Source organism: Mustela erminea, chromosome 1, assembly GCF_009829155.1.
Source record: "Mustela erminea isolate mMusErm1 chromosome 1, mMusErm1.Pri, whole genome shotgun sequence".
NCBI lineage: Eukaryota > Metazoa > Chordata > Mammalia > Carnivora > Mustelidae > Mustela > Mustela erminea.
Genome location: NC_045614.1, coordinates 68,839,768 through 68,860,867, shown reverse-complemented (window position 1 = coordinate 68,860,867; position 21,100 = coordinate 68,839,768). Strand labels below are relative to the sequence as shown.

The window sequence follows — 21,100 nt, the reverse complement described above, 5'->3', positions numbered from 1 at the left end:
ATGTGGGCCTGGCACACGCATCACCACTGCTCATTTACCTACACCCTTCGGAAGGCGCAATGACAGCGTTCAGATACAGGATAGCTTGGGGGAAACAATGTATGTGTTTTGATTGGCATTTCAAATTTATGCTGTGTTTATTCTAACATTAAAATCCATTTGTATTCTCTACATATACAGCCATCACTTAGGAGTACATGTGAGGATTCTTTTTCCTGCTTCCCGGTCAGGACTAGAATTCAAAATCTACTGTGGGTGATTAGCTTGCTGATTTTTAAAAAGAGATTTCCCTTTTCAAAAATCACTCTTGGGGGGCAACTGACATTCTAACTTGAGCTTGAGAAGCAGTGGAATTTTATTCCTGTATTCAACACTGAAGCAAACTACAGTTGACCCTTGAACGTGGGAGTTAAGAGCACTGACTCCCGTGCAGTCCAAAATCTTGTATAACTCTTTACTCCCCCCAAACTTAACTACTAACAGTTCCCTGTTGACTGGAAGTCTTACCAATAGCATAAACAGTCGATTAACACATATTCTGTATTTTATGTGTATTATATACTGTATTCTTACAATAACACATTTTCCTAATTTTCAGTACTTCTAAGCATTGCAGTTCATCTGTTTTTCTCAAATTGTTGTACATCTCCAAAAAAATTTCCCATATATTGAAAAGAATCTGTGCCTAAGTGGACCCGCACCCTTCAAGCCCATGTTCAAGGGTCAACTGTACTTCGTTTTGCTTAGGATTTGTAATACAGTCATCAAATTTCTGTAATGAAACATTTGCATCTGTATTGCAGCATGGCTGCAAACATATATCATTTAAGAGAAGGAAACAATAAATTCATTATTTAGAAAATAACTAGTTTGGGTTTGTTAAAAATCTATCTTGAGCTTCTTCTTAAACATCACAGAAGCACCTCAAGTATTCCATAGAACAAACTGTTAATAGAAGTATTAATAGAGTTTTGAACAGGGTATAAATTTAACAAGCAGAGACAATGGGGTCACCCCTTTCCAGTATGAAACCACACTGCCCAACTGTCCTTTGAGGCCATTTAAAACAGGAGGAAAGAAAGACACCTCACCACGCCTCATGTTAACGAATTATTTTATAAGAAAAAAAGAGTAATTTACATTAGATTATTTTTCATTTGGAGAACACATATTGATTATAAACAATTTCTTCTCTGGTATTGAAAAAAAATTCAACTGGAATGTCAAGCAATTTCCCCCCAATTCTAAGGGGGAAATAAACTCACTATTCTCATAGCCATCACAGACTATAGACCACAATGTTCAATTTGGAATTTTTTATCTTCTATAGAAAAATGTTTAATGTAGTGAATAGCGGGTTTTTTTTTTTTAAGATTTTATTTATTTATTTGAGAGAGAGACAGGGAGAGAGAGCATGAGTGAGGAGAAGGGCAGAGAGAGAAGCAGACTCCCCGTGGAGCTGGGAGCCCGATGCGGGACTCGATCCCGGGACTCCGAGATCATGACCTGAGCTGAAGGCAGTTGTCCAACCAACTGAGCCACCCAGGTGTCCCGTGAATAGCATTCTTAAAAAACAAAGAAAAACCTCTTAGGATATTGAGGACATTTCCATTGTTCATAGGATTTACAGCTGTTTAAACATTTTGAGCTTTTTGTCTCAACTGCATTACGCTCTACTCAGACCCAGATCACTGCTTTGTTCACCTGATTGCAAGACAAGTTCCATTTTCCTTCTTGGGGCCTGTTAATGGTCCCTGAGCCTGAGTTCCCCTCTTCGTTTTTTACCTAACAGTGCCAGATATCAAGTTCTTAGAGCACTAACCCTAAAACAAATGGGCTAAGGTAGGATCAGCCCAACCCAGAGAAGAGCCAGTTGACTTGCTTTATGGCTAAGTTATATCAGGATCAAAAGCCAGGGCAGTTGACTGCATGGGGGCAAGCTTGAGACTACACATCACCAGGGGCATCCCTGAAGAAGTGTGGAGCGCTGAGGACAGCTCCTCTTACTGCCAATGCCCCGTGCTTTCCTCCTGATTTAGGTTCCCTTGTGTCCTTTCCTGGCCTTGGCAATAACTATTATTGGCTGTGTGCAATCCTCCTCTTTTCATGGAGGTGGTCCAATTGGACCACAAAGGCTTTGTGAATTACTCATGAGGAATCACAAGCTAGTAATTATAAAAACCAACACCACCTTGTAAAGTTGCAGGGTCAGGGTGGCTAAAGCCATTAAAGGATCAGGGTTTGAAAGGACAGTATGGTAGACCCAAATGCAGTTTGCCTTTATCTGAACCTGATATCTGCCATCCTACAGATGCAACAAGTGCTCCCCTTTTGTGGAAGAGACAGAGAGAAAGGAATGAGGTGACATGGCAAGTTAATGTCCCAGTCCAGGATTGGGTCTACTGATTTCAGGGTGTTCTCCTTCAGGAATCTGGACCTCTGAATGTTCAGCTAATATGGGGATGGGATTGTCTTGTGGTTCCTTTTGGAAGGCAAGTTTGGGTCCTTTGTAGGGCCTCTTGTGATTCCCCAGCATCTTTGAAATCTAATCCCTACCTGTCCTCACCTGAAAAGCCACCACCATTCCTTGCTTGGGCCAGCATCATCAACATGAGGGGTGCTGCAGTCCAAGACTCTTTTACCTAAGAGCAGATGAAGGGGACCCTGTGCAATGCCATCTACCCCCAGGATCCCATCTGTGTGGAGAGCATGGAGCTTGAGTCTGTCTGGCCAATGCCAGCACCTAGAAGGGGGGCGTGCTCATGAGCAAGCACTGAGATGGGAGGTGTCCTCTACCAAGGAAAAGGTCAAGAACCACCACTAACTGTCATTCTTGGAGTTCTTCAGTCTTTCTCCTTTGCCTGGTGCTTCTACCACCATCACCCAACCTTTCTGTCATGGCTTGGTTACCAAAACCTACTTTACCCATTCATTGGTATCTGTTAAGCTCTCATCACTACCCGCTCAGCTGCTGATACACACACAGGCAGGGCCATACTGGGAGGGGGAGACTTGACCTTGCTTTTCCACCCACCTCCACTGCTATTTGTCTTCCTGATGCGTCAGTGCTCCATCGGGAGACTGACAACACCGGACCTTCTTGTCAGACCTGCGGAGCTCCAGATGAGGAGCTATGCCACTTACATGCTGCCAGAACTAAGCAACCCTTTCCTGGACAGATCCAGACAGGTCCCAGATTCTTTAGGTAAACACCATCTGCCTCCCTTTACAGACAATCATCATATCTGAACATTCCTCACTGTGAGATCTCATGTTGGCTGTGACCTGGGGATCAAGTGATTTGATCATATGATGGCAGGTGGGGTTTGAGCCCTTGCTGACTTGTAGTAGCTTTGTTTAGCTCAGGCTTGGTTCATGGACCAGGAGTGAGGAGGAGAGGATGGTATGTAGCTTCTCTGAGCCTCCATTTCCTTATCAGTAACCCCACAAAGTTTTGGTAGAGGTGAATGGAGATGGTGTGTGAGAAAGATGGCACCCAAAGTACTCAATAAATCTTTCCCAGTCCTCTCTCACCCACCCAGTATTGCATCCATCAGGAGCTAGTCCCTGGTTGCCACCAGGTGAGACAACCCATCCTCTCACCACCCCTCCTCCCCATGAGCACTACCTAGCCCAGGAAGCCCCACCCGGCTCTGAGAGGCAGAGATGGCAGGAGGGTAGGGTACAGGGGTTTCCTTTTCCCTGCACCTGCACCAGCCCAGCCACCTCCAATGGGTCCTCCTGGCTTCTCAGCAGGCGGGCTCCCAGTCTTTAGATGCTCTCAGACTTCTCGCTTTCTGTCTGCCCCCAAGCAATGACGGTGAGGCCAGGCTCGGTGCTGGGGTAGAGGGGAGCAAGAGTACAGAGGGGAGAAAGACAGACACAATCCTGCCCTTGGGGCCCTTTCCAGCTAATGGGGGCCAAGGGAACAAAGCAGGCCCTCCACCCCCAAATACAACGTGAAACGGCCGTGTTACGAAACACAGAAGGAGCAACAGCCCATGGCCGGGAGAGGGGAATGCGAAGAATAATGTGATTGTATTTGTGTTTCTAAGGACCACCCTGGATGCTGTATGGCCAGGGACAGGGAGCAGAGGCTGGAGACAGAGCAGATGCAGCTGGTTCTGCTAGAGGCCCGGGTGTGGGCTCAAAGAGGGAGGTGGGGGCCTTTGCTTGGGTGGGGACTCTGGAGACAGGGTAGATGGTTCCTGGAGGTGCCCAGATGGCAACACAACTGGGTCTGGGGCAGGATTTGGGCCAATTCTAGGCCTAATCCCAATCACCAAGAAGCAACAGCACATGGAGAGAAAGCAAATGGAAGACAGTTCAGACCCTGTGTGGAACTCAGCCCAGCCTAAATAAATTAAACAAACAGTAAATCACACAATCTCCCTGAATTCTGTAATGTGGCTGACAGGGCCTCTTCTGATTTTAAGTGGGTGCCTCCCTAGAGCTGCCAACCATTCTGCCCATATAAAATCAGAGTTAGTACTGGGTTTCATTGGGTGGCAATATCCACAGCCATAATTCTGCACAGTGTCTCTTCCCATTGCTCACAAAGAGCACGACTGAGTGCAAGAAACTTTTCCCGGGTGCTCACATGCACACAGTCCTCAGTCTAGATAACCACCCTTTGAGGGAGTACCATTATTATACATATTTAGAAGCTGATGCACAGAGAGGTTAAGGAACTTGCTCAAAGGCACACAGCAGCAAGCAAGTGGTACACCCAGGATGTAAACCCAGGGTGTGCCTGTGTTCTGTCACTCTCATAAACTTGGGCACCCAGCCCTGTGTTGATGGTTTCTCATCCTGCTGCCTTCTCCCTCTGCCCTGAAGCCAGTTGCACCTGCCTTGTTTCTCCTCCTGCTAACATTGATACACGGGAATTGGGGATGACAGGTACCACTGAGCATGAACCCACTCCTCCCTCTCTCAACATCTCTCCAACTAAGGTTTAGGTTGCCATGAGACAGAACATTTAACTAGTATCTGGGATTAAAAAAAAAAAAAAAGATTCAGAGTGGTGCTCCACTGAAGCCGATGTCCAGAATTGATAGCATATGGCTGTACACTTTGCAGAGACAGAAATCTAATATTCAAACAAAAAAAAGTTCTGAAACTCTTTGGAATACTTCAACCAATGATCTGCAGAGGCAGACATAAATCACTGTGAAGAACACCTTTTCTTCTAATAGGAATAAAAGTCTAAGGGAAGAAACTGGAGGAAATGACTCACTGATATGCATGGAGGTGAGGGAAAGTGGGCCCTGGGGAGCCACATGGATGGATTACAGAGGCCTTGAGGCCCAGCTGGGAAGAGGCTGGGAAACGAGGTGCCTGGAACACATCTGAGCTTCTGATTTGTTCCTTCCTTTTCATCTTGCGCAGCTCATGATTCAAACACCTGGGGTAGGTGGTGAGCTGGTCTAGAAACCTGGCCTGAGGCGACTCAGTTTCTGGGCCTTGGAGAGGAAGGACAACAACATGGCTAGCCTCCACCTCTTCTGGCTGTGTGACCTTGGCTTGCCCTCTCCAAGCCACTGTCTTCATTTGCAAATCGGTGATCATGGTACCTACTACACAGGTGCTTATGAAAATACCCACATCAAGTGCTGAGGAGACACTACAAAGTGATAGTTATAAGTCATGGAGGTGAGGAGATGATTTTCTCTGGGCCCTAGGTCATGCTGCTCAGGGCCTAGGTGGCTAATTTCTGTCCCTGAGGGAGGGAGAACACATACCTGGATATTCCCAATTCAAATAATGCCCTCAGAGCTTGAGCCTACTGTGGTGTGTGATCCTGACCACCCCTGGCCCTTGGGGCAGAGCAGGTGCTAGGAGACTAAGAAGAGCCAGACTGACTGGAGGAATGGGACAGATGGTGATGGGACCAGGGAAGCCTTTTGCAAGCCCTCTGGATCTTGACATTAGACTATCTCCACACCTGCTCTCAGCCTCTGTCAAGACAACTCCTTTGGGCCAACCTATCTGTGAAAGAAGGTCAGAAGGTGTCTGCGGGATGTCCTTGCTACTTAATGGAGCATTTGTGCCAACAACCAGAAAACGTTAGAAATAACCATCGTCCTTCCCACATGAGATTAGTTCCCAATACTGCAACTTGAAATCACGGATGAACCCAAGCTTCTCTCAGTGGGTGGGAGACCAAAAGAACATGAGCTGCCCACATGAGCTGTTGTGTCACTCTGCAGGGGGCTCTCTACTGGGCCACACCTGTCATAGGCCTGCATCCCTGAGGCAGCATCCCCACCTCCCCCAGCCCACAGACTCCATGACAAAGGCTTAGCCAGCATGACCCTGCCTCTGTGTCGGCATGCGGCATGCGTTCTGCCTCCCACTCAGCAAACTCTGATCAAACCTCAGCTGTTGGCCCGGGCCCACAGTCCTGACTGGGGACAATGAACCCTCTCAGTGTGCTTTCAAATGAATGACCCAGCCACCTTCTTAAAGCAATGCCATTTGACCATTCTCAAGTATGGTAACTCCTATAAATAGAGATATAAATGATGCTAATCTGGAGGATTGGGCCATTCTTGTGCATAAAAGGATTTTTCTGTGTAGGCTTGTTGTGAATTGTCCTTTCTCAGTGGCTTAATTGTCAGCCAGAGGTTGACAGCAGAGTGGAGAAGGTGCCAGCCATGCTGGTGGGCGGAGCTCACAGGGAGATTTCCCAGAGCTATCTGCATTTCAGGCCCCAGAGCCCATGGGGGTGGTGGAGGGATGGGGCATCAGGGGCGGTGTGCCCCAGTCCACAGCCTGGCATGCTCCTGGCACCGGATGGGGCCATGGCAGGGACACCTGAGTAGGGCAAATGAGGCTGACCAAGCTTTTCCCCAGAAGTTGCCAGAGGGCCTCTTAGCTGAGGGACAAGTTTGGAATGTTACAGCCATCTTCAGGGCCACAGTACTCTGGACTTTGCAGCCATTTCTCTTTGGGGATTAGTTCTTTCCTACATGAGGCTATTGGTATGTCAGCCACTATCTACAGCAGGGGTAGAAAGTGCCCACATCAGCCCTCCACCTGACTATGGGCACTATAGCAAAAGCTCTCCACGTGCTGGGCAGCATGGCTTGGGCATGGGGTGATGACACAGCCAAGGGGGACCATGCCCCGCTCAACCAGCCCAGCATCACTGTGGCAGCACTGAGATGGGAGAACTCCCAGAGAGGGGTGGAATGAGAAAAGCAGACAGTGATGGCCCTCTTGGGGATCAGCAGTGCCCCAGCAATGAGCCACTCCTGCTGCCCTGAGAACAGAACCCGGAGACTGTGCAAGCAAGGTAGGACCTTGCCTCTGCCTCTCCTACCTCCTCTCCTACACCACATCAGAATGCCCTCAACGCTTGCAGTTCCTCCAGTAAGCCTGCTCCCTCAGCACCCCCACCTCTGCACATGTCCACAGAGGGTCCCTCAGACTCACGCCTTCTTCCTCCTCCACTAAGACTGAGTTCTGGAAGCTTCTCCAACCCCCCTCCCAATGCCCCCCCCCCATGGGTGAGGCCCTCTGCATCCTGGATTAGCTCCCTCTCTCGGTTCTCCCTCACCTTGTGTGCTCCCAGTCCTCCACCCTATGTGAATGGGGAGCAGAGCCTGCATCCTTCAACAACAGGGCCTGGCTGTCCCCACATCCTGAGGGATCTCCTGGAGAGGAAGGTTCAGCCCTTTGAGGCTACCCACAAAGCAGCAGTCCCAGCAGGGGGCTTATTTGGTACAGCCAGGACCCACACAAAATGGAGAAGCTGTGCTTGCAGAACTGCCCTTCACAACTTGTCCTGGCAGGTCAGCTAAACTGGAGACTGGGGGACACAGCAAGAGGGCAACAGCAGAAGGGTTAGTGGCATCCTTCCCCCACCCTACGCACACACTACAAATACTCGCCAGCTATGCCTTGAAAATTCTCATACCTTCAAAGAAGGAGGTGGAGGAATTTCCCAAAGTACCACCCAAGTGCTGGGAGGCTGCTCTGAGAAGGCACGTATGGGTGAGCGGCTTGACTGGGGAGGGCGGGAAGGACAAGGTAGCAGCAGGAAGGAACAGAGTTCACCAGGGAGAAAACAGTACACGTGTGCATGTGTGTATGTATGTGCACTCACATGCATGTGTGCATACATGTGCACAGATGTATGCATGCATGTTGGGGAGAAGCAGTAAGAGCAGAAGCTGAAGGCTGGGAGGCCCAAGATGAACACCCAGCACATCCACACTCAGGGGAAAAGAGCCCGGGTCACTGCCAAGAGAATCCAGTCAAAAGCACTAAAAAATTAAGTCCTAGGCACCTCTAGGGGTGTGTGATACAGATTAAAGCCCTTGCAAAGTCATGGGGGCTGAAGGGTGGGGAGGAACGGACTGTGGCTCCTACTTGCAGGATGGAGGTAGGGGGTGGAAGCAGGCCCTGTGGGTGCTCAAAGTATGAGCCAGGACAAATGAGGAAAGAGAGCCAAGGACTAGATGGGGGGCCTTAGGAATGAGGGGTTTGCCAACAGGTATCAAGAGAAGAAGCATGCAGGCACCCTGTGAAGCATGCCTTGAGGAAATTAGATCAGCAAACACGGAGTGGGAGACAGAAGAGCAGAGATCATGCAGGGCCTGCAGGGTGAGGGAGCCCCGCCTACAGCCCCAGGGGGGGCAGGGGGCAGTGAAGGCAGGGTTGGGCAGATGATGGAGAGGTGACTGGTCCTGTCCTCTGAGGAAGCCCCTCCACAAGCCTAGAAGGACGACTGGAGAGAGGAGCAATCCAAGAAGCCAGAGACCAGCATGGAGCATTTACAGTCTGCTGGGCATGAGATGGCACAGGCCTGAATGAGGTGGGCATCAGTGGCTAGAGAGACTGGGCATTGCAGGGGACCATGGCAGCAGCAGAAGTGACAGGGCATGGAGACCACACTGGACCATGGCAGGAGGGGTTGCTGAGGTCTGAACATGATTCCAAATTCCTGGGGAGTGGTGTGGGAAGGGCACACACCTTCACCTGTGCCTGAGGACATGCCCAGGGGGAGCTCGAAAACTGTGTCTGCAGTGGTCACTGCTGGACACAGGCCTAGGGCTCATCTACTCAGTGGGTAGGGCAGAAGCAAGGAAACTGCCAGGAGGATGAGGCCAAGGACACTAGCATAGACGAGCCTGACTCACAGCAGGTACCCAACAAGCTGGGGGCTAGGGGGAGCGGCATCCCAGAAGAAACTCCTACAGATGTGCCAGATGCTGACTGTGGCAGAAGCCCCTGGGAGACCTGAAAAATTATCCATGTCCAAGCCCCCACCCCAGAGATTCTGATACAATCTGGGCCGCAGCCTGGCATCAACAGGTTTTGAAAACCCCCTAACCATGAAGACAAAATTGAGAAAACTGAAAGGAATGTTCTAATTCTATGTTTTTTGTAAAGAATCTCCTAGGTGATTGTGAGGCAGGGCCAGTGTGAAGGATCTTGGGCCAAGGGGGAGATGGAGAGGTCCAGGCTATGAGGTTCCTGAGGACGGTGCCACCCTACTCACCTGCGCCCACCATGCTGTCTGTCCCTCCTCATACAAGCTTCCTCTGGGTACTGGGGGAATGGTGTCACCATGGGCAGACACAAAGGGGATGGTCACAACTGCAAAGCATCCTTTACCTTTCTATCTTCCCCACATGTCTATTTATAACATCTTAGGATGGTGGGAGCCAAAGACCTCAAGCTCCACTAGGAGTAAGTCCACTGGCCCAGTGACTCTTACATCCCGGAACAGATTCTGAGAATGTCAAGGTCAGTGCAGTCAAAAGACCCTCTACATTTACAGGGGAAACTTCAGCTGGTTTTAGCAAGAGGCCTATGCCTGTGTCTTAACTTCTCAATAGGTCCTGCCTTGACTGAAGGGGTCTTTGCTTCCTTTTTAAGCACACTTGAGGAAAATTCTTTCAGATGCAGGAGCCCACATGGAAATTAGATGGTGAAGCCCTACCCACATGTAACAGGGTAGAGTGACCACAAAGAGGACCTTCTGGAAGGGCAAATAAGGACCTTCTGGAAGGGCAAATCCACACTTTTGTCCCCAACGCTCTTCTTCCAAAGTCTCTGAGAGCACCTCACATGGATACTCAAAGCCAAACAAATGAGCCAGAACCTGGGTAGGTTCAGGGGTAACAGAGACCAACTGCCTAGTTGGGAACTGAGTCTCAGAGCAACAATAGTCAAACTCATGGAAGCAAAGAATAGAATGGTGGTTGCCAGGAGCTGGAGGAGGGGGAACGGAGAGTTGTTAATCAACGGGTATAAAATTTCAGTTATGCAAGATGAATACATTCTAGAGATCTGCTGTACAACATTATGCCTATAGATAACAACACTGTATTATATACTTCAAAATCTGTTTAAGAGGGTAGACCTCATTCTAAGTGTTTTTACCACAATAAAATTAAAAAAAAAAAAAAAAGCAGTGACAATATCACGCACTGTGTCCTGATTGAAAGCATTCGGTTCTATTTAAAAATATACAAAGAAGAGGGCAAAGGGAGCCACTATGATTTGCAAGGTGGCTGTGCAGGGCCCCCTGTGTAGAGAGCACCATCGTCGGTGCCGGCTGGCCTCTAGTTTCTGCAGCACGTGCTGCCTTTAGCTCATGTCGTCCACAAAGGGCAAGCCTCACCCGTTTCCCAAATTCTCTGAGGAAATGCCACCAGGCACGTAGTCACTAGCTCTCCATGTGGCTTTTTAAACTTTCATTTGTATATAAAGGAAGTAATATTTCAGAAATTATGCTTTTCATTCACACTGGCCACATTTCGAGTGCTTGGCTGCCACATGTGGCTAGTGGTTCTTGACTGGGTGGAGCCGATACTGAGCATTTCCATCATCAGAGACGCTGCTCAAGAAATATGCTTTCTAAGGAAGCTGGTCAGTCCCATGTTTAGATCTAGAAAAAGTCAGATCATTTTAGTCATCGTGGCCACCACCAGCAGCATCCCTAGACTAACACACAAGGGGGGGAAAAAAAAGAAGAAGAGGAAGAAAACCTGGAATTTGGCCAGTTTTCCTACATTTACTAGCATCTCCAAAGAAATGGCAGAAGCTATCATCTCTATACATGTTCACCTTGTGCTGTTTTAGTTTTTATCTGTCAGTTTAAAAGTGTCTGTCTGTCTGCCTGCTGTGAGTGGACTCTCAGTTCCACAAATAACCTAGCTAAGACCACATCCCCAAAAGGTGTTCAGGAAGGCCTGAGTTAAAACTTTGGGAGGAAAATTCATGCTCCCCCAAATTACTTTCAGGGATAGAAGAAGCCAACAATGTGGGTTTACAATAGGTTTTGTATCTTAAAGTCTTGTCTTGAATGCTGAGCTTTTATTTGAATGTTTAAGGGAGAAAAATTATCTTGAAGGACTCTCAGGAAGACAGAGATGTTTGCAGAGGTCTGTGAAAAACACAGCCACAAAATGAGGATTCTGAAGAGGGTATGGCCACCTTGTTGCAGAATAACATTGGGTAGGACACTGGGTTTCCAAATTCTTGATTTAGGCACAGAATTCATAGATGGGGTACCCCTCTGCTTGGCCAAGGAAAAAAAATCAAGCCCATCAGATAATGGGTTTGCATGTTCACCGAAGCACACGGTCATCAGGGGGCCAAGGCCACAGCAAGATGAAGAAATTTAACTTGAAAGTAGGACTAACTGGTTTCACTTGATTTTTTAATTTTTTTAAAATGAAACTTAAAGCCCCGATCCCCAGCACATCCACATCCACACACACACACACACACACCCCAAAGCCAAAACAAACCAAAAATTCTACCACATATTACTTTTTCACCAAATTTCTACATAACCATGGTGGGGTCTGCTTATAAAAAGAAAATAACTTTTGTCACAGCACGTATCTCAAATAAAAACTAAGCTGGGGAAACAGTCGCGCCTATTTTTTTTTTTAATGTTATAGGACATTTGGTTATGCCTATTTCTTAGTATTCGGGTTTTGAATTCAACTGGAATGGTTTAGGCTCCCTGGAAGTGGGGCATAAGCATTTAACTATTAATAAGTATAACAGTATGCTTACGGGTATGTTATATATTTATAAAATGTACATATATTATAAATAAAGCAATAAGTCTAAGTAGTCATCAGCTGACTGTGGTCCCCAGCTAATCCCCTCTTACATGGGGAATATGGATTCTTAAGAGGCTAATGGGGGTTTAATAAAGGTTTCCTCTGTGTCACAGGGTTTCTCTTAGTGAAACTAACTTATATAAAGCTTGGAGAGTACATGCCCTAAGCAAACTGCCTGTTGATATTCTTTTGGCATGAGCAATTGTGCCTGAAAGTAAACTTTTTATTAAATGTGAAGCTAGATCTATTTAGTATAGTATATGCCACTACTTCACTGATAATTGAATTAGTACATTGTAATTTTTCCTTATTTTGCCTAAATGTGTTTTTATTAAAGTGGGAAAAAAACACCAATTTTTAAAAAGCACATTACCCTCAATCCCTCCCATCAACTTGGCTATTATTGAAATAATTGCTGGAAGAAAAAGTAGTCCCACTGCTGCTCTTCTATTGAACAAATGTAACCTTATGCTGCATCTAAGCGAAAAGAGCTCGGAGTCTGGTTTCTGAAAATACAGCAGTTATAGGGAAAAAATACAGGCATTTTAGCTACTTCCAGATCTCCATTTAACATATAAAAATCAAAACTCAGAAATGATAATGTCCATTTCTGCAAAACAGCTGCAACTGTGACCCTGTTTTTGAAATTTATCGTGAATAAAGATTCTTTTAAAACAATTCAAAAGCTTTACCAAGGACCAGGTGAATGTATTGAAGTTATTTTTAAATCGACTGAAGATATCTATAAGTGCTTACATTTGTTCTGCCTTTAAATATTCTCACCATAGGATATTAAGGCCTGGTTAGAATGCAATCTATTAAAGATGGGTTTATTTTTAACTAAACTGGATATTATATTAGCAACACATAACCTTTAATATTTTTCAATCAGAATATAGTTCATTTAACTTCTACCTTAGGTCCTAGTCATTTTTCTCCCTCCATTTAATTAAAAGAAATTAGTAAAAACTGTCCAAAACTTAAGACAACAGCAAAGCCTGTAAATGTAGTTCTCAGATTCAAATTTCTCCAGGAAATGTCTTCTTTCCAATTTTCTTTTCCCCAGGATTTAATTTGGTGACATCCAGTAAGTCCCAGTTTTGACATTTGCAGACATACATTTCTCTGTAGGTTAAAAGTAATGAAATTTATGCAAATAGTTAATTCCCAAGTTTAAAGTTCTCATATAACCTCACTTTTGCTAAAATCTCAACGCATAATTCCCCAACCTTACACTATCAAATTTGACTGCCTCTCTTTGTGCAACAACAACAAAAAAAACCACGTATGGCAAATAGTTTCTAATTGTTACAAAGCTGTATACATACATAAGGGAATATATATATAAAAGATTTTACTTATAAAAGATATTACTAAAATTCGTAGCTTTCCTCTAATCATATACTGTTAAGCCTCTGTAGCTGTCTAGGGCTCATACAATCCCATTTTCTCAGGAACATTTGCATTCTCTTACTGCTAATTGGAAATCTGAAAAAAATCAATCAAAAGCACTTTAATGAAGTAGATGAGATAAAGCAAAAGTTCTTGGAACCCTACAGAAGAAGAGTAGAAATGATCCGCCTGATGTCAAGTTCTTTATACTTGATAGCTTCACTGTCCTGTTTTCACCCGTTCTCTGTGTAAGTCATAGGTTCTTCTGGTTATCAGATATGACCTGAGATTTAACAAGTGAAAACTCTGCTGCAGCACACTTTTAAAATTCTTGAATACTGCCCAGGAACTAGGAGAGTCATTTGTCTAGAGTGTGATTTGATTTTTGCCATTAAAAAAAAATCAACAATTAAAACTTGATTAGCAAAGAGCCCACTGGCTTCATTCATTTATAGGAGACAAAGAATTCCTGAAGGAAGCTAGGTTGCACCCCACCCAGTGGGCTGGAAGAGTATAATGTATCCCACTGTCCTGGGATAAAACAGGATTATAGCTACAATACTGCATGTTCCCTCTGTGGCCAGATTCTAAGCAGGCAACTGGCCATCAGGGAGTCAGCTCTATGCCAACTACAGAAAGTAACCAAAAAATATCACTTTCCCAGAAATACATACCATCATCACCGCTCTATCAGGAAAATGGATTTTAACAAATAGCACATAAAACTTATTAAAACTGAGATTCCTTTACTTATCATTCACTGGGAAATTTTAAAAGAAAAAGATTTAGCTTTCTAACGCATGGGTACTTTTCTGCTTGGTTGTTCTTAAAAATAATTTATGTAAAGCAGGCTTTCTCTAAATATACTGTGCTCTCCCATATACACATTGAAAAAGATATTTGCATACAGTGAGTATATGCACTGATACACACATGGTAAAAACTTAAAAAATATGGACTGCATAAATCAGTTGCTGATTTTAAATATACACCAACTTAAACAGATTTGTTTGCAATGTCTGAATTCCTCAGGTAGAAAAGATCTTTCTTTTGGCTGTGGATCTAGAAGATGGCTGTGGATCTAGAAGATGTTTATACTCTTAGAGTGTGCAAAAAATGCTTCCCCATATAAACAAAGAAAGAAATCTTCCAAGATCTTGGTATTCTAACCTTGCCTCTGCTATTAAAAATCTACCCGATGAATGTGATGGAGAGCGGCGCAATCAGTCTGTCATGCTACAGTAAACATGATATTTTGTGTGCTGCCCAAGACATTTTTTCTCATGAATATAAGTCGCCTGCCATTTATTATGAGATTTTTTTCCCCGATTGACACCCCATTATGTATATTCAGTCAAGCTCAAACAAGATTTCAAGTGATCAATATACTATTTGTGCTGAAAGTCTATTAGCAGCTCTAGCAATCAACTCTGCAGTGAAACAAAATGGAGAGATATTTAGTGAAAGGACTTACATGGAAATCCATGTTCTGGGCAAGGGGACAGAGACTGGAGGCAGAAAAGCAAGGGGAAGAGAAGGTAGGGCAGACGATTTTCCTAATAAAAATCCACTTTGTAGAGCTTGATCACTGAGGAAATGCCTAAGAATTTTGCAAAAATATCTTAAATTCAGATCTAAACCAGCACTGAGTCCCTTTCCGAGAGCATACAGCTTCCTTCGTAAAGAGCAGTACTTGTAAGTACTTGCTAACTGCAAAGGGGAGAAGGTGGACTAACCCTGGGAAATCTGCAAAATTCTGCACCATCCACATCTTTGTGGGAAACAGCAATGGCTTCCTAGAGATTTTGACTCTTGCTGTTTTATAAACAAAGTGTACCAGGTCGCTCTAGTATGAGCATAGCAGCTGAGCTAAGGTCACATTTGGGTTAAGGTACATGGTAGGAAACGGAGCTTGATAAAAGCCACAGGGTTTCACCTGGCACAAAAGAACTCTGGTCCTGAGGCTAGATGTGTCTCCATATTGTAATCTGTCCACTTGAGCTGGAAGAGGATTAGAAGAGGCAGGGCCACCCAGGAAGATGTAACATCTGGGGAAGGGTCCATTCAAGCATCACTCAGACAGCAAAAATTCATATTCTATTATCAGAAAAACAATGAGGCAGGGAGGGTAGGAAGAATGCCGCCCCATGACTGTGATGGCAATTGTATAAGTTTACCTTGCTGTGTGGTGAACAAACGTTGGTCTAAGTTAGGCACTCCCTCCCTCAACCCAAGGAGGTGGTTGCTTACTTATGAGGCTGCAGTCTTAGGTAGCAGGAACAAAAATAAGACAAACTGTTCTGCATGGAGCTCCAAAATTATCGATATTTCATTATTTGGTTAGTTGAACTTACATTTTGAACCACTCTTGGGCAGAAGAGCAGAGTCACCATCCACTGTTATCAAAGGAAGACCTGTAAGATGAAAATATTTAGATCAATAGCAGACTGAATTGTTTCCAAATTCCATAAGTAGTAAAGATGATTTACAGGTGTTGACCAAAAGAGATGCATCCTGAGCTACATTGGGACAAAAGCTATTCCTCATGTTATTTTTAGTTCTAAAACCTAGAACATGAGTACTTTTAAGTCGGCAACCTAAAAGAAAACACATTGCAAAAAAACATACTTTACTTATAATATGAAATATCGTGTTTGTTCTCTGCCTCTTCTTGAGGGCTGTAAGCACAAAGATACCCAAGCACAGAAGGATCAGAACCCAACATCCGCCAGAAAAGAAATAAAACCCCTCTCCATTACCCCAAGTCTACTCAAAATAATTAACCAAATAATCCTAAAGAGCAATTCTACTTAGTGTAGATTGCAGGCACAGGTGGCAAAGCATGCACACCAAAGTGTATTCTTGATTTTGCAGAGATATATGTGCAAGTACGTAATATCACATGATTTTTAAGCAGCAACAATTTCCAAATGGTTTTTTATTTTAATTTTATTTTTTAAAAAAGATTTTTATTTATTTGAGAGAGACAGAGAGTGAAAGGGATCTCAGAGGGAGAGGAAGAAGCAGAAGAAGCAGACACCCCACTGAGCAGTGAGCCTGACACAGGCTCCATCCTGGGACCCCAAGATTATATTCTGAGCGGAAGTCAGATGCTTAACCAACTAAGTCACCTAGGCGCCGCACCCCCCACCTCCATCCCGCAAATGGTTTTTTAAAGGCATCTTCTTACCAACACTCAACCCAACCTAATACTCACACACCCCAAAATATATAATTAATTTTTAAATACATAAATGCACCGATATTACTAATCTTACAGCTCACTAGAATAAGTAGATTAGCAACATGACTTTTCTTCAATCTCCTTGCAAAGTACATGTAACCTGACATCCTCAAATGGACAAAGGTAAATTCCTGGAGGCCAGCTCAAAGAGAAGTCAGACATCAGATGCTCCTCTCCATCCTGCAAGGCTCTCTAGGGTCCTGAAAAAGCTCAGATGAAACACCATGTCCTATGGTTAAAAATGAGACTTGTCGGCAGGCTAACATAGCCCAAGTGTTTATTCAGCCAGCACATTCACTTTAAAGAAGGTGCGTGTTCTGGAATGGTCCTCATACAACGCTGTGTACGTATTTACTGTCAGAACTCAAGGAAGTACTGTTCTGGAACCTTCTCACAATGCAATTAACTATGCAAGTGGGCAGAGCTAACTTCCACAAAAGAACCACTGCAAATCTTAGGAAAAGACCCTCTGTGAAACCAGGCTGCCAGGTTACTGGTGTCTGAGCAAGGCTCTGGAGACATCCTACCAATTTGATTCTTGAGGCTGAAGCTGAGATCTGTTTTGATTTCAGAATGACCCACAATCATAGGCAGTTTATCTGATCGTCTGTTCCAAGGGAAATCTCAAAGCCTTCTAGGTGCTAGGATTTGTACCTGTGGTTTGTGGATTTTAAAGAGAGGAAAGATAGCATAAGAAAGAAGGAAAAGAAGCAGAAGGTGGTTTTAGTAGCTTTGAACCTAGATTGATTCTCAACAGAATATAGAATACTCACCTGGAGTCTCACTTCAGTCAGGAATAACTGTTAAGATACAGCTAACTGGTCACTGTTTTTTAGAGTAGCGCATTAATTCTCTCTAGTCATCAGAGGAAAAGAATAATTTTTTCTTCTTTAAATAATTTATTTGTCTTAAAAAATGAATGGCAACATCAAGTAGGCATCCTTTGGATTTGTTTTATTAAAAAAAGAAAAAAAGAAAAAAAAGGAAAGAAAAAAGTCTTGGTATCTCTCTTCATCATGGTCAGACCCGCTGTCTGCAGTAGACAATGCGGGTAAGCCTGACTATGATCATAATGATTTGTGAATTTACAAAGATCGCCTCTTTCTTCAGAGAAACTCAAAACGTTTTCTTTCCCATAGATTTGAAATAGGATTTGAAATCTCCTTGCCTTGTTGCAGAAATGCTTTGCCTTCTAATCTGAAGTGACATGATTGGGTTCTGACTGAGGGACCAAGCAGTAGAAGGTAAGCTCATTCACCTGTTTCTCACTCCAATTATGCATCTCTGTTCTGAGATGCCAGGTGTTTGTCTATTCTGCAAGCAGGTTTACTGCCTGAAAATGAGCCCCCTCTTTCTAAAAAACTTACTTTCATAAATAAATTGTAGTAAAAATACCAGAGCAAAAATAACTCTTTTTGGCTTTACTAGATGCTTCGTTATTTGTCCTTCCAATCAAGTCTTTTAGCCCTGGGATCTTAAAATTTGGAAGCAGCTCCGACTTCATATCGCTTTTCTATCAAAATCAACCTCTGAAAGTTAAATGGATATTTAAGAAGCTGCCAAGTGAAACAGAAATAACACTGTGCTTTTCAAGACCTACCTATGGATTAAAGGCTACCCACACTCCACAATTTTAGAAATCATTTAAGTAAACGGAATACCCAAGCCTAAAAACTGCCTCTCTCTGCACCACTGCAATTCTCGAATTCCTTTCCTGGCCTTTCATGCAGATGCTCAGAAACAGGGTGGGGCTCCCTAGTCTTGCATGCAATGTTAAGGGAGTCTGTGCTGCAAAGAAAACTCAATTAATCTCTCATATTCCCATTTTTCAGTATCCTCCACAAATACCTTCAAAATAATCCTCTTCAGGAGGGCCACTATTTCTCATGTTCAGATTTAGAATAAAATCTTTGTGTCAAACCAAATGTTCTGTGCGCAAGCATGGATGACAGGTATTGAAATGAAGGTGACAAGTCAAGGAAAAGGGAAAAACCTCCCTGAAGAAGAGAATGGAAGAGGAGATGAGCTTCTCTGTTTATGGATGTCTCTGCTAGAGCATTCTTTCTTTTATTCTTATTATTGTTTTGGGGAAGGAGGATTGCAGGTAGAGTTCTTTTAGAGTCTACAAGTAAAATCCAACCCTGCTAAGCCATTCTGGTTCCCTTATGAGTCAGCAGGCCACTGAGCAGTTCAGACAGTACAGCCCAGAGTAAGAGCTGTCTTTGGACACACCCATTTTACTAAAACTGAATTTTTTTTTTTTAAATCATCTTTATGCTACTTGGTGTCTGACCTCAGAACTTGCATCAAAAACTGTACCCTTCCACCTCCACCAAAGACTCAGGCTCCAATGTGGAAACACTCTCCTTCAGCTCTTTTACTGATGAGCACAATTGGATTAGGGCTTATTTCTCCCTCCATGGGCAACTCCTGTTTCTTTTTTTTCTCTAGTCTGCATGTTATCAGCTTGACATTCCCTTCAGTGGCATATGACAAATCAAATTGGCCATCATTGCACTATTCAAAGGAGGATGTTTTCTATTTCGGAGGACTGATTCCTCCACTCCTTTCACAATCATGGACACACCAAAAAAAAAAAAAAAAAAAAAAAAAGTCTTTTTTTGGGGGGGGTGGTTAAGAGATAATGAATGGATACAACTCACACTAAAGAAAGAAAAGCAGCTGATATTCATAAAGCCAAGGGCACAGTCTCAAAATGTGATTTTTAAATACTCAGTGCCTACACCTTAAATTTAAAGCATTCATTCAGAAATGCAGATGTTAGTAGCTTTGAAAAACTTTACCCCCCCAAAAAAGTACATTTTTCACATCTTTTTGCATGATTCAGCACTTTTAATACTAATTTCTGCCAACAAGTTAAAATGTAAAAGGAATATTTTCTGGATGCCTTAAAATCTCACACACTCTTTATAAGCACTTGCACTCCTGCTATTATAGGGGTATATCCAAAATCCGATGTGGGGTGGGGGGAGTCAATGGTTTGCTGCCCTGTCATCTACCCAGTGACCACCTCAGAGCAGCGCAATTTCCCTCTCTAGGATCTAAGTGGCTTCCGGGGATGGAATGACCCACCGCAGTGACTTCGTCCTATCTCGGGCTCATCCTCCTAGCCAGGAACCACACACACACACACACACACACACACACGCATACACACCCAGGCAGGCACACTCCAGTGCACCTGTCTAACCCCCATCAGCTGCAGCTACACGCTCCACCTGATGTGTCTTTTCAACCTTTGTCAAGTATCTCAAGACAAGAATTTCCCAAAGCCCTTCCCCCAAATCCAGGCTTTAGCGGGAGACCCCAACCCGCTGCAGCAGCAAAAGGAGGCCGAGATGGAGAGAATCCTCAGAATCTCTCGCAAACTTAACCTGTGCATCGCTCGGATCCGCGTCTGCATCCGAGGACCCGCAAGTCCCCACGCACTGTCCCCGCAGCATCCCACGCCCGTACTGCACACTCACCTGCGAGTAGGAGAGCCGCGCGCCACCGCGGTCTAGCCTCCCGTAGAGACCTCCACCGGCTAGCCTCCGCGCTGGGTGTCGGCAGCACCCTTAAGGGTGGCGGGGATCGCCGGCCAGTTCCCGGCTGGGCGGCGGGACGCCCGGAGCCGGCGGGAGGAGCGCGCCCGGGCGGGTCTGCGCCGAGCCCGAGCGAGCGGGCGAGCGGGCGAGCGGGGCGGGAGGGGCCATTTGTAACCGAGCAGACGCTACCACCGCCCCTTACTCGCGGGGGGCGGGGGCGGGCGGTCAGGTGACGGCGGCCCACCCTCCGCCGCCGAGCCGGGTGGTTCCTGCCCAGGAGGAGCCCCCTGGCGCGCTCTGATTGGAACTCCCGCCGCAGTGGCGGGGGTGGGGGGCACGTGACAACCCGGCCCCGCTGCCCGGCGTGCCCCACCCCCGCTGGGCACCCCATCTTCCTCCTGGAAAAGCCGGGGGGACACAGGAAGGCGGGGAAGCTCGCAGGGTGCGGGAGAGCCTACCAGCCCCTTTAGCCACAGCTCGGGGTGCTCCCGGCCGCTGAACCCGGATAGGAAGTGTTCCCTGGCGGACTGCGGGCTTTCACTGTCCTCCTGCCTTGCCCTTGGCATTAGTACCCTCCCCCCACATCTCCAGGCACAGTCACTCCGTGTAGACCACCGCCACTTCGTAGATGCCAGGGGCTCTTTAGGAGCGTGGTTTTGGTTTTGGTTTTTCTCTGCACACCGGCACATTGTGCCAAAGAGAACCCAAGAAGATGCACTGCAGACCCCGCCCAACTCCAAGGCCTGGGAGAGCCCCGACCACGCCCGGGGTTGTCTGATAGCTCCGGGATTAGGTCGCTGGGAGCCTGCTTCCTCCGCGGA

General features: G+C 45.4%; 1 long non-coding RNA gene across 2 annotated transcripts in view; it reads right to left on the bottom strand.

Annotated features, from left to right (window-relative positions):
• The window catches only part of LOC116570786, an 89,297-nt gene extending 68,880 nt beyond the window's left edge, over window positions 1–20,417 (bottom strand). The window contains exons 1-3 of one of the 2 annotated variants that reach the window (XR_004277573.1): window positions 20,220–20,417; window positions 15,842–15,901; window positions 13,117–13,220 (exon numbers count right to left, since the gene is read on the bottom strand). This is a non-coding gene — a long non-coding RNA (uncharacterized LOC116570786). Of the gene's footprint in view, window positions 1–13,116; window positions 13,221–15,841; window positions 15,902–20,219 lie in introns of those variants that run through there. The other variant, XR_004277577.1, reaches the window with a different exon arrangement.
• Between the last annotated feature and the right edge of the window lie 683 nt (window positions 20,418–21,100).